Source organism: Geotrypetes seraphini, chromosome 5 (genome assembly GCF_902459505.1).
Source record: "Geotrypetes seraphini chromosome 5, aGeoSer1.1, whole genome shotgun sequence".
NCBI lineage: Eukaryota > Metazoa > Chordata > Amphibia > Gymnophiona > Dermophiidae > Geotrypetes > Geotrypetes seraphini.
Genome location: NC_047088.1, coordinates 175,680,413 through 175,699,567, shown reverse-complemented (window position 1 = coordinate 175,699,567; position 19,155 = coordinate 175,680,413). Strand labels below are relative to the sequence as shown.

General features: G+C 42.6%; 1 protein-coding gene across 8 annotated transcripts in view; it reads right to left on the bottom strand.

Moving 5' to 3' along the window:
* Positions 1-19,155, bottom strand: part of HECW2 (HECT, C2 and WW domain containing E3 ubiquitin protein ligase 2) — a 487,554-nt gene that overhangs the window by 272,406 nt on the left and 195,993 nt on the right. The window contains exon 1 of one of the 8 annotated variants that reach the window (XM_033946094.1): positions 14,259-14,341. The exons of 6 other annotated variants lie outside the window; for them this stretch is intronic. The gene's annotated coding sequence lies outside the window, so the exon portion shown is untranslated. Of the gene's footprint in view, positions 1-13,749; positions 13,824-14,258; positions 14,342-19,155 lie in introns of those variants that run through there. One more of the 8 variants, XM_033946095.1, reaches the window with a different exon arrangement.

Sequence of the window (19,155 nt, the reverse complement as noted above, 5' to 3'; positions counted from 1 at the left end):
AGTGGACTTATACATTTAGTAATAGCTTCTAAATGTCTGCCCTTTTGAAGACTTGTCTGATAACAATTAAAATAACCTCAGTACAATTAAAAGCCCATCACCTCTCAAACATACCATGAAAGGATCTCAGGATGCACCAATATGAGATTCATGCCTATTTCTTTTTCATAGTAATTAATGGACTATGTAATTTCACAATTATGTGCATCTCTCGCTGTTAAACTTCATTATCTGTACACAAATAAAAGGGGGAGCTTGCGTTTGAATCTATCAGGTGTGAGCACAGGGTGCACCTGAAGGACCTAACAAAGCATTAGTTAAGAAAAAACAAATTAGTTGGCATCTGGGCATATCATCCAAAGCTGATGTACCACAGCTGAGGAATGTTAAATAGGTCTGGGCAACCATCCAAACCTTTTTCAATCTTCTAAATATCTAAATGTCAATCTGGGACTTTACAAATCCTGCAAGAGATAAGAGCTTCCCCTGCATGTCAACCATATGAGCAGGGTTTACCCTTCCTTGACAATAGTACAATAGCTCCCAGTATGGGATATCCAGATTTTCAGAAGACGTTTAATATGAGAGAATCCTGAGGAAATTAAAAAGTCATGGGATAGGGAGGCGCTATTAAGTTCCACCCAAGAGGGCAGTTTACATCCCCTTTTACAAAGCTACAGTAGGGGCTGCTGAGCGGCAAACACTCCAATGCCCATTAAATCCCTATTACCGTCAAAGCGATTACCGCAGCAGCAGTCGCTCCTGTGGCTTTGTAAAAGAAGCCCTTAGACTTAGAGCATTAGCTCTCTCAAACATTTAACAAAATCAGATTTATTAAAAAGTTTCTTATATATCGCAAATCTAAGCAGTTTACAACATACATACATAGAATAGATATAACATTAAAACATACTCTCAAGACATACAGTATTCAAAAACTTGAACAATGTCTAAAATTTCTGTTTTAATTCATAAAAATGTCTAAGAAAACAAATGTGCTTTAAAAAGTTTTCTAAATGAACTGAAACATTCGATCTTTCTCCGTTCCTTTGGAAGGGAGTTCCACAGCTGAGGTCCCATGACCATTAAGATCACCAATCTAATTTGCTTAAAATCTGGATGATCAGATCAATTTCATCGGATCAATGCAGCAGAGTCTTCTAGCATTATTCATATTTGATAATGTAATGGACTTCAGTAAACCAGACAAATTAGATTTCACTCCAGCTTTTTCATAAGGCATGAAGTGTTCTAAATATAACTTGCCACCTCCATGTAAAGCTAGGGTTACCATATTCTAAGAAGAAAAAAACCCGGACGCATGGTCCCGCTCCATTCTGCCTCCAGTCCTGACCCCCAGCCTCACCCCTAGAAAGCCTCATCTCTTTTTCCCCGACCTCCAGGCCTCTGGAGGGCCTCGCGCTTACGCACATGGTCAGAGGCCCTCCAGATGAGGCCAGAACTCGCCAGGGCTTTCCAAAAGCCGGACAAACTGCCAGGTTTTGGAAAGTTCATCTGAGCACCTGGAAAAGTCCTCTCAAAAGAGGACATGTCCGGGTTTTTCTGGATGTCTGGCAACCCTATGTAAAGCACCACAGCAGAAGCCAAAGGACATTTCCTTACACGCTCTTTTACAAGAGTTCCCTTAAGCCAAGGCAGTGTTCTGCAAACTTCTCGAGCTGTGGCACACTAAAGATAGTGGCTGCGGCTCAAGGCACCCAGAAGAGCAAGAAGCATGTCCTATAGGCAGTCAGCTGGTGCCGGCGCCTCTCCTTCTCCCCAGTGTGCCAGGGCACACCTGAAATCTCAAGAGGCACACACTTTGCGATACATTGTGTTAAGGCGTCACTTATTAAGATGAAAAAACTATTTGTTGTCAGTCAAGCAGCAGCTGTAGACTTTAATCATTTGAACGGAGCACACTGAGGAACAAGTACTGGCTTATGATCAGTAATTATGGTACAAGCAGTAGGCTGCGTGGCCAAAATGATCCAGATGCTAGAGCTCAAATATGCTGCAACGATGACTTGGCTGAATATCACTGCTAATAAGTTAAGTGCCAGATCTGTCCAAGTTCCACCTACAGATCATGATAGTCAAAACCAATTCTCTAGGAAAGTCTGATAAAATTCTTAGAACAAATTTTGATAAAAATTTGTCAAATAGCAGCTCCCACAACCGTAAGAGAATCTCAAGTGTGCCTGTGGTGATGCAGGGTGATCATTTAGGACCAGATTCACTAAAGATAGCGACTCAATTGCTGTTGGCCGATTCTCTGGCCAATTTTCAAACAGCGATTGATTCACTAACAAGTTTGCATGCAAATGATTGGCAAACTCACCGACTCAATCGCTCAGTGAGTGATTGAGACATTCGCAGAGACCTGACAGTAATGACAGGAGAAGCAGCCTCCTGTCACTGCTGTCAGGGCTTCTGCTGGTTTTTTTCATTTTTTTTAATGGCACAGATATTTTGCGTGTATATCTGCCCAATAAATAAAAAAAGAAAAAAAAAGCCCCCCAACAAAGCGTCGCCTCCCTCCCTCCAAAATGGCAGGAGGAATGCCCACTCCCTCCTGCCACCAGACATCCCCCACTGCTGATGCCGACGATCTGAAATATGGCCATTGGTCCTCAACGTGCCGAACTGATATGGCAGGAGGGATGCCCACGCCCTCCTGCCACCATACGCTCCCCCGATGCCCCCCATGCTTGGAATCAGCGATTTCTCTATGCAAGCTGATATAATTTTGGGGGAGGAGCCAGCAAGCTAAAAACTGTGAATAATCGAAACCGCAAATGCTGAAATCGCAAATATGGAGGGAGAAGTGTACTTAGTTACATCGTTAGGTAACTATCAATATAACTAGTTACTTTTTGATATGATCAACTGGTATAGCTGCTGCCTCTTGCAACCAGAGGTTGTGAGATCTAATCCCAGTACTGCTCCTTTTGACCCTGGCAAGTCACCTAATCATCCAGTGCCTACTGCTTTGAATGTCAGTTTTGAATGCTAAAGCTACAAAAAGGCGGTATACAAGTTCCCGTTTCCTTTCCTTAATTAAGTAACTAGTTACTTTATTTTAGTAACTACTAACAAAATTTACAAATTACTTTTGCACTACTGTTTACATAGCATGCAGAACAATTGACGACGAATTTTCATTCGTACTATTTTACTCATTCGTGCTAATTTACTCCAGTTCAACTCATTTCTCTTGCCTCGTCACAGTACATTACAATAACTACCCATTTACTGGCTATACGTGGCGACAGCTAGCCAAACTACTACTACTAACCTAAAAGAATTGCTTCATAAAGGGCTGGACCTGTTTTTGCATATTTAAAGGGACTAATATGCAAACTCATTTGTATGCACTGATATTAGTAATAAAAAGGGTCTTTGAAGTGGCTACAAGACCCTAATCACTGGGAAGAGAACCCAGAAGGGGAGTGTCCAACCTTCCAAAAGGAAGCCTCCAAGAAGGATTAATGTGAATATGATATTCTCACTCTGAGATAAAAAGGAGGCAGTAACAAAGACCTGTGGACTGGAAAAGCACCTTTTCAGAGTCCTGGGAAACTGGGACTCTCTGGGCAACCCTTGAGTGAATGAATGCTGTCTGTGGTCTAACCCTCAGTAGGCCCACAATGGAGAAAAATGATAATTACAACGCAAGTGTAGAATCAGACAGCATAAATATCTGTGTATGTTGCAAACTTTGTCCGTCAGCTTCTAAGCAGACCTACAGCTGTGCAACCAATACTACAGCAAATCTTAAGAAGCACCTGCAAAACGTCCACCCGGCTGCGCATAACAAACTGCCTTTGTTGAAAAGATCAGCAAGCTGTTCTTCGTCAAATGCATCAGAGTCTCTGCCATAGAGACAGCAAAATTTGGCTGATTCATGAAGTAGTAATGGGGAATCATTGTGTCACAGAAAAGGGTCAATGATCTCATCACAAATTTTGTTATTGGGGACATGTAAGCCTTCTCAGTGGTCGAGTCACCAGAATTCATTTAGTTGGTCACTGGTCTTCAACCAGGCAAAACCATATTGACTTGCAAGGCTCTTACTGGACACATTGAGGAACAGTATCATAAGAGGACAGATGACCTTCAGAATAAGCTGTCACTTGTGACTGAAGTCTACATAACAGCTGACATATGGACATCCCACAACAGAAGCTGCTTTTTTTTTTTTTTTAAAGAGTTACCGTACACTGGATCGAGGTTAGCACATTAGAACAAAAGTCTGAAGCATTGGCATGTACACGTTTGCATCCACACTCGAGAAGATTCACTCCAAATTTCATATCACTGACAGAATTTTCTGCACAGTTACTGACAACGGATCAAACTTTGTTAAGGTGTTCAAGGCATTCTCAGAGAGAGAAAAAATGGTCATAGAACCAACACAAGTTTTACCCTCACTAATTGACAACAAATTCACAAAGTCACAAATCGACAAATAATTCACAAATACTGCATACATGCTAGTGGTTCCCAACCCTGTCCTGGAGGAACACCAGGCCAGTCAGGTTTTCAGGATAGCCCTAATGAATATGTATGGAGCAGATGTGCATGCCTGGCACCTCAATTATATGCTGATCTCTCTCATGCATATTCATTAGGGCGATCCTGAAAATCTGACTGGCCTGGTGGTCCTCCAGGACAGGGTTGGGAACCACTGTGCTAGACAACCAAACAGGATGCAGAAGGAACAGAGTATGCACTTCCTTCTCACCATTCTCACCATACAATTAACTTGATTGCTGTGTCTGATTCAGAAGATTTTGATATCATCTGCAAAGAGGCAAGTCTTACCAGTCAGCCCTTCAGCAGCATCACTTAAAAAAATGTTAAAAAGAACAGGCCAAGAACCGAACCTTGAGGCACACCACTGGAAATATCCCATTCCTCAGAATGATCTCCATTGACCACCACTCTCTGTCACTTTCTACTCAAACAGTTTCTAACCCAATCCGTCACTTTGGGGCCCATAGCGAGGGCACTCAGTGTATTCATTAAACGCCTGTGTGGAACACTTTCAAAGGCTTTGCTAAAATCTAAATACACCACATCCAGTGCTTTCCCTGTATCCAATTCTCTGGTCACCCGGTCAAAGAAATTGATCAGATTTATCTGACAAAACCTGCCTCTAGTAAATCCATGTTGCCTCGGGTCCTGTAATCCACTGGATTCCAGAAACTACACTATTCTCTGTATTAAAAGCATTTTTATGAATTTACTTACCACAGAAGTCAGCAGTTCCCTACTTCTTTCTTACTTCCACTTTTGTGGAGAGGGACCACATCCACCCTTCTCCAATTCTCCAGTACCACTCCCGACTCTAGAGAAGCATTGAAAAGGTCAGACAGCAGAGCCGCCTGAACTTTTCTGTTCCCTCAGTACCCTCAGATGTACTCTATCTGGCCCCATCATTTTATCTACCTTTACTTTAGTGAGCTCCTCTCAAACACAATCCTCTGAAAATCAGTGGAGGACAAAGGGATTGAGGGGTACAGATAGGAGTAGAGGTAGATTATAGGGATAGGATTAGAGGATTAGAGGCAGTTACAAAATTAGTCAGGGGCACTGTTCAGGCAATTAGGCCTGATGGGCCGCCGCAGGTGCGGACCGCTGGGCAAGATGGACCTCTGGTCTGCCTCAGCGGAGGCAACTTCTTATGTTCTTATGTTCTTCACAAACAGGTGGCTAAAATAGCCTGATGGGCGGTATAGTAGACCATAGAGAGGAGGATCCAGGCCCAAATCCTAACCCATCTACTACATTTATGGTAGAAAGTGTGAGCTCACCAAAATCCACCAAAAGCCATATAGGTGACACCTGAAGCCATAAAAGCTATTGGGGTAGTAGACAGGTGTGTATTGTAGGTTTTGGCGGAGTTTTTGAGGGCCCACCATACATTATAAGGATGTTCTGGTGAGATATACACCTGGCACCCTTTAAATAAAGTTCACAGCAAGGATTTGGGTATCATCGTAGACAATACAATGAAACCTTCTGCCCAATGTGCAGCGGCAGCCAAAAAAGCAAACAGGATGCTAGGAATTATTAAAAAGGGATGGTTAACAAAACTAAGAATATTGTAATGCCCCTGTATCGCTCCATGGTGTGAACTCATCTGGAGTACTGCGTTCAATTCTGGTCTCCTTATCTCAAGAAAGATATAGTGGTGCTAGAAAAGGTTCAAAGAAGAATGACAAAGATGGTAAAGGGGATGGAACTCCTCTCGTATGAGGAAAGACTAAAATCTGTAACTTTCCCCTCTTCACTATTGTATTATATTTAGACTCATTGTACGATACTGTATTAGACTTATGTATGGTGTTGTCTTTAGACTTATTGTATTGTATTATATTTAGACTCGTTGTATTATATTGTACTGTGTTGTATACACTCATTGTATTGTATTGTATTGTATTGTTTTGTCTTGTATTGTATGTTGACTTATTGTATTGTATTGTGACCTTGTTATTCGCTGAATGTCCAGCCTTCTTACAGTGTGAACCGCCTAGAAGTCACCTGACTATGGCGGTATAGAAAAAATAAAGTTATTATTATTATTATTATTAAAATGGTTAGGGCTCTCTTCAGCTTGGAGAAGAGACGGCTGAGGGGAGATATGATTGAAGTCTACAAAATCCTGAGTGGAGTAGAACGGTCGCAAGTGGATCGATTTTTCAATCCATCAAAAATTACAAAGACTACTAGGGGACACTCGATGAAGTTACAGGGAAATATTTTAAAACCAATAGCAGGAAATATTTTTTCACTCAGAGAATAATTAAGCTCTGGAATGCATTGCCAGAGGATGTGGTAAGAATGGATAGCGTAGCTGGTTTTAAGAAAGGTTTGGACAAGTTCCTGGAGGAAACATCCATAGTCTGTTATTGAGAAAGACATGGGGGAAGCTACTGCTTGTCCTGTATCCTTAGCATGGAATATTGCTACTCCTTAGGTTTTGGCCAGGTACTGCTGACCTGGATTGGCCACTGTGAGAACAGGCTAGATGGACCATTGGTCTGACCCAGTAAGGCTATTCTTATGTTCTAATGCAGTGGTTCCCAACCCTGTCCTGGAGGAACACCAGGCCAATTGGGTTTTCAGGCTAGCCCTAATGAATATGCATGAAGCAAATTTGCATGCCTATCACTTCCATCATATGCAAATCTCTCTCATGCATATTCATTAGGGCTAGCCTGAAAACCCGATTGGCCTGGTGTTCCTCCAAGGACAGGGTTGGGAATCACTGTTCTAATGTATCCCACTACTCTTCTGGCATGTGCTGGTTTTGGACGTTTTGAACTTGGGCATTTTTCTTTTTGAAAATGGCTGAAAAAGTTGGGCATTCTAAGGGCCAAGACATGTAGATAGCCGATTTTCAAAAATAAAAAGACAGACACATCTTGCGGTTTCGAAAATGGACCTTTCCACCTCCCAATTTTTGAACGCATTTCTTAAGATGTCCAAATCGGATTTAGACACACTATCAAAAATGGCCCTCCATATGTACAATTATGTCTTCATCTTGTATGGCCTCTTCATTTCATAAATTGCTTCGTGTCCCAAGAATCTATGGGTAGCAGATCAACAATGAATCCCTTTTCTGATTGCATGGTTTTTGACCATCTCTGTCTCCTCTGCTAACACAATTCTTGTACTTTCTTTATCATTGCTCTTCATGGACACCAATTAAAGCTTGAAATGTGATTCTGCAGACAGATTGTGTTGGTCTTACAAGGGGACAATCTGTACTTTCTCATATGATCTATGAATGTGAAAATCTAACACTGTAATTTTCTGGTCTGATGCTTGGAAGAGAATCAATGAGATCTTATATATTAATGAAGAGATTGCCTTTAAATTAGTGATTTGGAAATTGTTAGTGCTTCCTGCTCCCATAACTGAAGATGATAGTCTATGGCTGGAAAGATAATTCAATTCTGAATGTAGGTATGTGGTGGAACTGGTTATGTTTATTTAGGAAATATGATACAGCCAAAAAAAAAAAGAAGCACAAAGGACCTCAATGAACAGAAAATATGAAAATATTTTGGAAATAAAGTATCTTGCTTGAGGCTGTATGACTTTTAAATGGGAAAAACTGGTTAATTATATGTCATCCTCAAATGAGATAATATTATTGTAAAGGATATAATAGGTGTATGCTCACATGGTTGTGAGAATACACCTATTATAATGCTGTTAATTCAACAACTTAGAAATAAAAAAAAAGTTATGGGATAGGAGGCAATGTCCTATTGTAGATTCAGAACTGACTAAAAGATGGGAAGCAAAAACATAGGAATTTGTACTGGGAGCACTGATTTTTAACATATTTATAGATTATATGGAAAAATAAGAAAGGAGTGATTAGATTTGCACATGACAAAAATTGTACAAATTGCTACATCAGAAATGGATTGTGAAGAGTTGGAGGAGGACCTTGTGACATTAGGGGATAAGGCATGTAAATAGCACATGGGTAGATGAAATTTAATGCGGACAAGTGAAAAGTAATGCATATAGTGAGAAATAATCATACCCACAAGTACAGTACATGCTTACAAGGGTTCCATATTAAGGAAAGGAGTTTAGAGTCAGTGTGGACAACAGGTTCATAATCCAGGAAATCTTTTGTAAAAGGTCCCACCCCATACTGGTATCCAGTATGAAATAAAAATCCAAACAGTTATCATGAAAACAATTCACTAGATGATATTAGCCCACAATAGTCAGTGGTGTTTAAGCCACAGACTGGATTAAGCCCAAATATTCAATGCCGGGTCAGTGCAGTCACCCAGAAGTTAACCAGGTACTGGCTGATACTCAGACTGGTGTAGATAAAGTTAGGACAGCCTTTTGCTATCCTAACTGGTTAGTGGACTGAATATCGCCGCTGATTTAAGTGTGGGTTCTACCCAAGCTCTACCCACAGACTATCCCAGTCACGCAGCCTGTGCTCAACCCAATAGCGGATGAACCTTGGGTGAGCAAGCTCCCAAGGGAACGGTCCCTGAGCCCCGATCCAAAAGTGCAAGCTGTCCAGAGGGTGCAGTGCCAGGCAGCCAATCCCCTGGAAACAGACTTTCCACAAAGTCTGTGATCTCCCACAGTCAAAGCATGAACAAAAAGACTTGACTTTAAAGAAAAATAAACATGAGCAGAAGAAAAAAGCTCCTAGTATCTAGCTCAGGGGTGCCCATAAGGTTGAAAGTGATCGACCAGTAGATCACGAAGTCAACGCGAGTCAATCGCTGAGCCCATCCCAGGCTCTGTGATAGACTCACGTTGCCTTCACGTTCTGCCTGCTTCCCAACGCCGTAAAGAGAACGCAGAAGCGCCGGGCCGACCAGCCTTCCACACCCAACAACAATTCTGCAATCGGAAAGGAAGTTCCAGGCCAGCCGATCGCTGCCTGGCTAGCCCGGAACTTCCTCTCTGACATTAGAATTGAGGGAAGGCTGGTCAGCCTGGCGCTTCCTCGTCCTTTTTATGGCGTTAGGAAGCAGGGAGAGCTCAGCAGAGGTGGTTTGAGGGCCTGTTCCCCGATGGCGGCAGCGGTTTCTTTTGGGGGAGGGCAGGGAGAAAGAAAGGGGGCAGGTAGGGAGACACAAAGAAGGGAAACAGAAAGAAAGGAGGGACAGAAAGAAAAAAAGAAAGGGGGACAGGGAGACAGAAAGAAAGGGGGCATGGAGAGAGAAAGACAGACAGAGAAAGAAAGGGGGCATGGAGAGAAAAAGACAGACAGAAAGAAAGGGGGCATGGAGAGAGAGAGAGAGAGAGAGAGAGAGAAAGACAGAAAGAAAGGGGGCATGGAGAGAGAAAGACAGATAGAAAGAAAGAAAGGGGGCAGGGAGACAGAAAGAAAGGAGGCAGGGAGGCAGAAAGAGACAGATAGAAAGAAAGAGGGACAGGGAGACAGAAAGATTTATAAACTATAAAGAGTTTTACCTCATGCAAAATTGTCATTTCTTTAATAAGACATTAAATATTTTTTTCTGCGGCCCTCACAGATAAAGTTTAACATCTTTCCTTTCTCAGAACTGACACATTTCAATCACTGTACTGAAAATAAAATCATTTTCCCTACCTTTGTTGGCTGTTTTTCTGTGCTTTTAACTATGTTTCTAGGAACTTCTTGTCCATTGACTGTTTTTCTCTCCGTCTTCACTTTCTGCCTTGCATCCATCTTTGACATTAACTTAACATTCAATTTTTCCACTTTTCTGCTTTCTTCTCAAAATCTACTTTTCCATGCCGTACCTTCCCTTCCTATCTGTCTCCTTTCCTCCCTAGTTCCATGGTTTGACAGCTCTCTCCTTCCCTCCTTCCCCCCCCCCCCAGTGAAACATTTATCTTTCCATTCTTCTTTTCTGCCCCCCTGCAGTCCATCTCCCTTCCTTTCCTCCTTTATGGGCCCCCTCCCAGTCCAACATTTCTCCCTCCTTTACACCAGTCCAATATTTTTTTCTCTCTTCCTCCTGCATGTTTCTCCTCTGGTCCTTTTTTCCTCAACCAAACATCATCTCCTTCTCTACCTCCATGAGTCCAACTTTTCACTCTCTTCCCTCTCCCCCTTCCCCAGTGTAACATTTCTCCTTCCCTCCTTTCTATCCTCCCTATCCATCTTGCCCTCTCCATAAGTCCAACACTTTCTGCCTCTTGCACGCTTTCTCTCTCAGTCCTTGCCTCTTCCCTCAGTGGCATCCCATCTTCCCACCCCCCAACCCAACATGCTCTCTCTCCATGCACCATCTCACCCTCCCCTCCAGTGTGTAGCATGTTTCCTTTCCCTCCCTTTCTGCCAGGTCCAGCAGCACCTCTTCTCCCTTCCTTTTACCTCCCCCCTAACCAGCAGTACTCCTTCTCCCCCCTGTTCAGCAGTATCCCTTCTCCCCCTCCCCATCCAGCAGTACCCCATCTCCGTTCCCTGCTCCCCTTGTCCAGCAGTACCCCTTCCCTGCTCTCCTTGTCCAGCAGTACCCATTCTCCCTTCCCCCCTGTCCAGCAGTACCCCTTCTCCCTTCCCTGCTCCCCTTGTTCAGCAGTACCCCTTCTCCCTTCCTTCCTTCCTCCCCTCCTCCCCTGTCCAGCAATACCTGTATTTTGCAGCAGCGGTCAGTACACAATCTCGCACACTAGGCAGGAAGAAAGGTTCCAGCGTCAGCTGACTTGCAACTTCCTGCTGCCGTCGCGTATGCCAGGACTCCTGCCCGTGTATCCAGCAGATATGCAAAGGCAGGAGTCCTGGCATACGTGGCGGCAGCAGGAAGTTGCAAGTCAGCTAAAGCTGGCGCCGGAGCCTCTCTTCCTGCCTAGTGTGTGAGATTGTGCCAGCATCAGCTGACTTGCAACTTCCTGCTGCCATCACATATGCCAGGACTCCTGCCTTTGCGTATCTGCTGCATACATGAAGGCAGGAGTCTTGGCATACGCGACGGCAGCAGGAAGTTGCAAGTCAGCTGACACCGAAGCCTCTCTTCGTGGCCAGAGTGTGTGATTGCGTACAAGACTGCGGGCCACAAAATAGCACCTGGGGGCCACATGTGGCCCATGGGCCGCAGGTTTGAGACTGCTGCTTTAAACTAACAATTCTGTATGATTTTGTGCATAAAGTAATTAATAAGACAACAATTAACAGTATGCTTTCTAAGATTCTGATATATCAGTAACAGATATCACAGTGAAATTGTGGTTCCAGTGGATGTCCATGTGAAGGTGTAAAATTCATAATGGGCAATTAGTTTTTCCTTTAAAAAAAGGAACCCATACTTTGTATAAATAAGTCAATTTTCAAAGAAATCTATGGGCGTCAGAGCAGCGTTGGAGCATTTAGCGCTCTGGGCCACAGTAGAAACCTCTACTGTGGCTTAGTAAAAGGGGGGAAGAGGTAAATACCTTGAAAATTTCTTGTTAAGCAAATAAACAAAGCCACCTATATTTAGGTGGACATAACGTGGTGTTTACCCAATAGGCATTCCCTGGATCATGGAAATACTTAGCTTTCTAGTATGTATTTTCAGCACCACCTAAGAATATATTGTAAGAATATTTGTCAAGCCATGCTGAGACAGAGTAAGGGTCTACTATGTTCAACATTGGATCTGCCAGAAAGGCCAGTCAAGGTCATTGAAAAGTACCTGGCAGGTCCCAAACAGTAGATACATTCCTTACTGCTCACTTTTAAGAATGAGTAGTAGCTTTCGCCAAGTCTACTTGGATAATAATTATTTATAGATTTTCTTCATTAAATTCAGATGAACTAGATATCTCGATCACATCTGGTAAATAAAATCCAAACTTAATTGTGCATAGAGCATAAGAAGGATGGCCTAACATTTGAGCACTGGTACCTTTTATTTAAAAAAAAAAAAAAAAAAAACCCACAAAAAAACAAACGCTCTGTACAAGACCAGATCAGAGTGATAAACCAGAAAATGTTACTCAGTAGCCACTTAGGCAGCTAAGTTAACATAAACAAATTCTCAGCTGACTAGGCTGAAGCTGAAAAATTATCTCAAACTTAGATGGTTATAACTAAACAACTATCAAGATTGCTCAGCTCTTCTGTGAAAATGTATTCTACTGCTGATGGAACTCGGAAGAACATAGCTAAAATTGTTTTAATAACAAAATATTAAGTGTGGCATCACTGGAGTACCTTACATTCAGGATCTGCTCAACTATTAGGCAAGAATAGGCACTAGCCTAGGGCAGAAGCTTCTGGGGAACAGCAACTGCAGTAAAAGCAAAACAGAAGATCCTGAGAGTCACACAAACTCAAAGAACCAGAAATGATTTATTATTATTATTTTTTTTTTTTTGCAGGAAGTGTGGGCCATTACTTGTGGAAACTTACTTTTTCATCTGTGGGTGTACAAGTGATATAATACATAGAAATCTTATGTTTAAAATAATGATGTCTGGGGTTGGGTGAGGGATTCTAGAAAGAGACCCAAAAGGTAATTTCAGAAAGAGTGTATAAAAGCTTAAAGTTCTCCTAAAGTGGCTATGCTAACACTCTTCAATTAAAGGTCCTGCTTACAGTACATTATGAACACTATCTCAGACTCTGATTCACTGAAACATTTCTAAATCTATAAGAGAAAATAAACTAAATAAGTCAGACCATGAGTCACTGATTTTCAAGTTTGTTTGGTTTGGGGTTTTTTGCTCTCACTTGGGTAACAGCTAAAGACCAAAACACAAATTACTTATTTAAAGTCAGAAAAACAACTTGTTTAGCTAGGTCTAAGCAACAATCAACATTAATTGAATACATCAGAAGCAGCAAGAAATTATAGCACAGAGGCTACTTACAATAAACAACAAAATTCAGATTTAAACTACTGGTATATGGATAACACATGAGAGGTTCAGAGGAATAAAAAGTGAGAATGTGAAGCAAAAATAAGTGCTGAGAACACAGAGAGCAGAGAGAGGCTAAGCAAACCTCTTTTTTTTCCCCCAGTTTCAGTCAAAACCTTGTCTTACAATCATTTCCGAAAGCAACTAAAGACACATTTGTTCGCAAATTAATCTATTTTCTTTAGAGTGCATTTGTTAAATTTTGTAAACCGCATTGAACTTATCAGTTATGCGATATAGAAATTTTTTCTTTTCAGTCTTGGCTGAAACCAAAAGCTATCTGAAAACTTTCAGATGAAAACAAAATCTCAGTGTAACCAGCCCCCCTCTTCAGAGAGAGATATTTGCTACCTTCTCAACTTCTTGTTAAGCCAAATCTGTTAGCAGAAATCCTCCCAAAAGAATGAACCAAGTTAACATAAAATCTTCACCCAAACAATTAATGGAACAGGTGAAATAAAGCTTGTAGCAATATTTGTAAAAGTGTGTCAGGCTAAATGATAATTAATTCTAACCAGAACACAATTCAAGTGCAAGGTAGAGTTTATTGCACTCTTACAATTTTAATTTATCTAAAGAAACCTGAAACAAACAAAATTCTCTATGTAGTTTCATACAAGTAGCAAACAATACTTCAAGAAATAATCCCTCCTGGCGAATGTAACAACCTAGAGTTAAAAAAAACTAAACAAAACAAATCTGAACAAAGTTACCACATACAATAGCTACTAATGTGTCAAAATTTCATTTGCAAGCACCTTGGTTTACAGAGGTAACCTTTTAAAAGTATCCGCAGCCAGTAAAATTTGTGACTGCCCTAGGTGTGAGCTAATTTCAACTCAAAATCCAGTCCCCAAAACCTTAAATTCTGAAGTCTTCCCACTTGCTTGAATCTTCAGTTCTCCTTTCTTGCAGTGACTTTCTCTTCTCTTGTTCTTCACCCTAAACCAGGGGTCTCAAAGTCCCTCCTTGAGGGCTGCAATCCAGTCGGGTTTTCAGGATTTCCCCAATGAATATGCATGAGATCTATATGCATGCACTGTTTTCAATGCATGGAGAAATCCTGAAAACCTGATTGGATTGCGGCCCTCAAGGAGGGACTTTGAGACCCCTGCTCTATCTTAAATAAAAGATCTGGAGAGAAACTAACTCGTTACATGTAAAACCCATCAGTCAAGATACCCATACCTTGAACTATGCAATTCTAGACTCATAAAATAAAAATAATTTCCCTTTCCTGAAATTCCCCTTGCTGCTCTAATAGAACTGTTCCCTAAACTTCCTACAGAAGAGCTTAGTTTCAGTAGTGTTGTCAGCTTTGGAATTCTGCTGCCCTGTCAGCTTTAGCTGCTCTGAAACCCACTCAGAACGGTTCATAGACAAAATCGCGCGAGAAACAGCGCGCCGACAACTGAGCGCAAGGTTGACGGCGCGCCGAAGAAAAGCACTATTTTAAAGGGTTCCGACGGGGGGTGTTGGTGGGAAACCCCCTATTTTACTTAACAGACATCGTGCTGGCGTTGTGGGGGGTTTGGGGGGTTGTAACCCCCCTCATTATACTTGAAACCGAACTTTTTGCCTGTTTTTTAGGGAAAAAGTTCAGTTTTAAGTATAATGTGGGGGGTTACAACCCCCCAAGCCCCCCATCGGAGCCCTTTAAAATAGTGCTTTTCTTCGGCGTGCCGTCAACCTTGCACTCAGTTGTCTGCGCTCAGTTGTCGGCGCGCCGTTGTCTCGTGCGATTTAGTCCCGTCACCACTCAGAACAGTCTCACACTCACAGATCTCAAAATAAATTAGAGAAATTTAGGCCCCCTTTTATCACGCTGTGTAAGGGTTTTTATTTTATTGCAGAGCGCTGCAGTAAAAGTTCTGATGCTCACTAGACCTTTTACCGCAGCGACCCGCGATACAAAACCCTAATACAGTTTGATAAAAGGGGGCCTTATTCCTTATCCTTAAACTGAATTTTCTGAAAGAATTCTTATTAAATTCAACTCAAGAGAGATTCTTGCATATTTTTTTAAAACCCTCAATCAATCGTCAATATTAACTTACAACATATTAAATTCTCTTCTACTATATGTGCCACTTGAATCCAGCAGAAGATCCCACTTTTAAGGACCTCCAAATTCCAGACTGGAATTCTTTTAGCTTTAAGAGAGACTTCCTACAAAATCAAGACCATTATACTCCCAGGGTTTAAATAAGCAACCTCTCAGAATATAAGAATAGCTTTACCGGGTCTGTCTTCTCGGTGGCCAATCCAGGTCGCAAGAACTGGCAAAAACCCAAATAGTAGCAACATTCCATGTTACCAATCCAGGACAAGCAGTAGCTTTCCCCATTTCTGTCTTAGAACAGCCTCTCCCATGTCTTAAAAACCAACCGGGAGTTTTTATTAATAAATAATTTCAATTGAATTTTCTGCCTACATGTTTCTAGAATCCTCTGTGGCATACTTAATTAAGTAAATGCGCAAATCACACAAGCGCAATGATTCATATATGCACTGATCACGGCACCACCATGAGCCCACTTTTCGGAGCCCTTTCTGTCCCATGGCTTTCAAAATATATAATAATTTTATTTTAGCTACCTGAACCTTCTTCAACATTGTGCCTGACTCTGAGCTGTTCATGCATGCGCGCACTAATGATGTCATTGCACACGCATGTGTGATTACATCACATGCAAGCACATACATCACCTAGAGCCAGACAAAACTGTGACCTTGCTTTCTCTGCTCTTCCCAGTCCAAATCCAGCCTTAAATGGATCAGGAAATCATTTTGCTGCTCTTCCCAGCCCCAAATGTTTTTAAAAAAAACAGCCTGGAATGGCCACAAAATTTCCAGATCTGACATGATCGCTGGATCTACCGCTAGACCAGGGATCTCAAAGTCCCTCCTTGAGGGCCGCAATCCAGTCGGGTTTTCAGGATTTCCCCAATGAATATGCATTGAAAGCAATGCATGCACATAGATCTCATGCATGTTCATTGGGGAAATCCTGAAAACCCGACTGGATTGCGGCCCTCAAGGAGGGACTTTGAGACCCCTGTGCTAGACCCTCAAATAGATCTAGGATAGCACCTTGGGCAACTGCAGCTTTCCGCCAAGTAAATTTAATTTGTTTTACTAATTTATAATCACTAGTTACATGAAGTTTGGTTGCCTAGAAGTAGATCAGAGTTTATAGGGCTCCTTTTATCAAGCCGCGCTAGCGGGGTTAACGCGCGTGACTTTTCATCACGCGTTAATCCCTGCGCTGGCTAAAAACTACCGCATGCTCAAGAGGAGGCGGTAGCGGCTTGCGCGGCCAGCAGTTTAGCACGCGCTATTGCACGCGTTAAACCGCTAGCGCGGCTTGATAAAAGGAGCCCATAGTCTGCATCTCTCTGCTAAATCCAGAGTATTCGAGCCAAAATATATAAATTTTACTTCTAAGCAAAATAATCTCCACACACGTGGACTGCAAATTATGAAAACAAACTGAAAACCGTGGTGCTTATACAGTGGCTGACTTTACATCACACTAGGAGCAACAGTTGCTGCCAAGACTGATGGACTATCAGTCCTGACAGTAAGTAAGTGAGAACTGAGTGTCATTCAGAACTGTCGGTCACGACTGTCAGAGCAGAATCGGAATGGGCAGGAGTAACTTGGAATTGCTCCAACTACACTCCTAGACCAGGGGGAAGACACTTGAAGGAGTCCAGGAGGAGGAGAAACTTGTTTGTGGGGAGGAGGGGGGAGAGGAGGAGGAAGGGTGACAAATGGGACAATGCACATATGTTTTTGCTTCCACCACAGTCACTAGCAGCTTTCCGCCACACAGATCGATTGTGCTCTATTATTGAGCCAATCGGAATCTAAGGCCACATCCATTCCATTCCAGGATGAACCGGGAAGGAGGCCTATGACCTTAATTGGCCCAGGTGCCTAAGGCCCCTCCACGGTGCATCCCGGGATGCACCAGGAAGGGGAAGGCCCGCCATTTTGAAGAGGCAGGCTTGCCAGCTGGAGGGAGTAAGCATCCCTCTAACCAGCCTTTCTTTTACAAAGGTACGGGGGTGTCTGGGTGGGCTTAAGGATGTGGGATGGGGGTCTGAAGGGGTTTTATGGGTTCTGGAGGGGTATGGCAGAAGGAGGGAGAGGGCATCCCTCCTGCCAGGCTACTTCGGGGGGGGGCAACAGGAGGGAGTGAGCATCCCTCCTACCAGGCTACTTTAGGGGGGATTCCAGGGGGGTGGCAGCAGGAGGGAGTGGGCATCCCACCTGCTAGTCTTCAACAGTGTGGTTGGGGGATCAAAGGGGCCAGCAGCAGGAGGGAATGGGTACTTGTCGGAGGTCCTCTGCCACAGGCGGCTCAGCTGATTATGGCAGAGATGTTTTCCCCCCAATCAGCTGAGCCAGCATCCCTGCCGACTCAGCTGACAGGAGATTCCCTTGCCGCGATCAGCTCAGCTGGCTGTAGCAGGGTATCCCCTAACAAGTACTCCCATTTGTCGCAGGTCTAGGGAGATGTCTAGGGCCACTTAAGCTCGCCCAAAGCCAATTCAGGGCAAAACCATGCCCAGCCTTGGGGGAGCTTACATGTCCCTATGCATCTCCCTAGACCCCTGACAAATGCCTACAGTGTAGACATCCTGCTTCAGGGGGTTTAAAATGTGTATCCCTATTTGCTGCCACCGCCTACAATCAGGATGTCCATTTGTAGAATAAGCCCCATATCCTAAAGAAATTTTTATTTTCTGGGAAGTGGGCATGTTGGGTGATGGAGAGTCAGCATGACAAAACTAATTGGCGCGTAAGGCATTACCAAGTGCTTATTGATTAGCACAAGGTTAGTGCAGGGGCCCTTACTGCCTACAAAATAGGTGGCAATCGGGGCTCATGCAGTAATTTTTTTAATGGTCATTTGCTAAAGGCAAAATTTGCATGTGGCCATTAATTAGGAATATGGGAAAATCGGTCTTTTCCAGTCACAGCAAAAGTGGCCTTGGTGCACTAAGAACACTTTTGCCATGGCTTTAGTGAAAGGACTCTTAAATCATACCAACAATAAGCCCACAAGAACACCTAGGGCTCCTTTTACTAAGGTGCGCTAGCGGTTTTAGCGCATACTTAGCGTGCACTATCATACCGCACGCGCTAAACGCCAACGCCTCCACAGAGCATGCATCAGCATTTTTCATTTAGTGCGTGGTTAGCGCACGCTAAAAATGCTAGCGCACCTTAGTAAAAGGAGCCCCTAGTGTTATGTTTATCCTCCTTCAAATATTAACTTCCTAATTCGATACTCTTATTCTTGTTCTTAATACCTATTTATGGAGAGTAGGAAAAGCCTCATTCAGAGAAACACCCTCTTATAAAGGTGGATTAGCTCAAGCTCCAATCATTTGCATAAAAACCTTCCCCTTCAGTCTTTCAAAGGTTTTAATGTTCATTTAACTAATTTTTCTTTAATAATCTTCTTCCCCCATCATTTAAATAATTTTCTTTCCCCTTAATAATCTTTTTATTTAAACAGCTTTTATATGTTTAAATGATCTTTTTTATTTAAATAATCTTATTATTTCAGAATTAATTGCCCTGTGGTCACACATTCTCTAAAATAACACATAGAGTTAAATAGCCAGCATGTAACACCCCACTTGGTGCAACTAAAACAGGAAACTTATCTCAAGCATGGTTGATATCTTCAGCAGCTGTTCCTTTATCAATCTAATAGTGGTTTCAGACTTTTTCATTGCT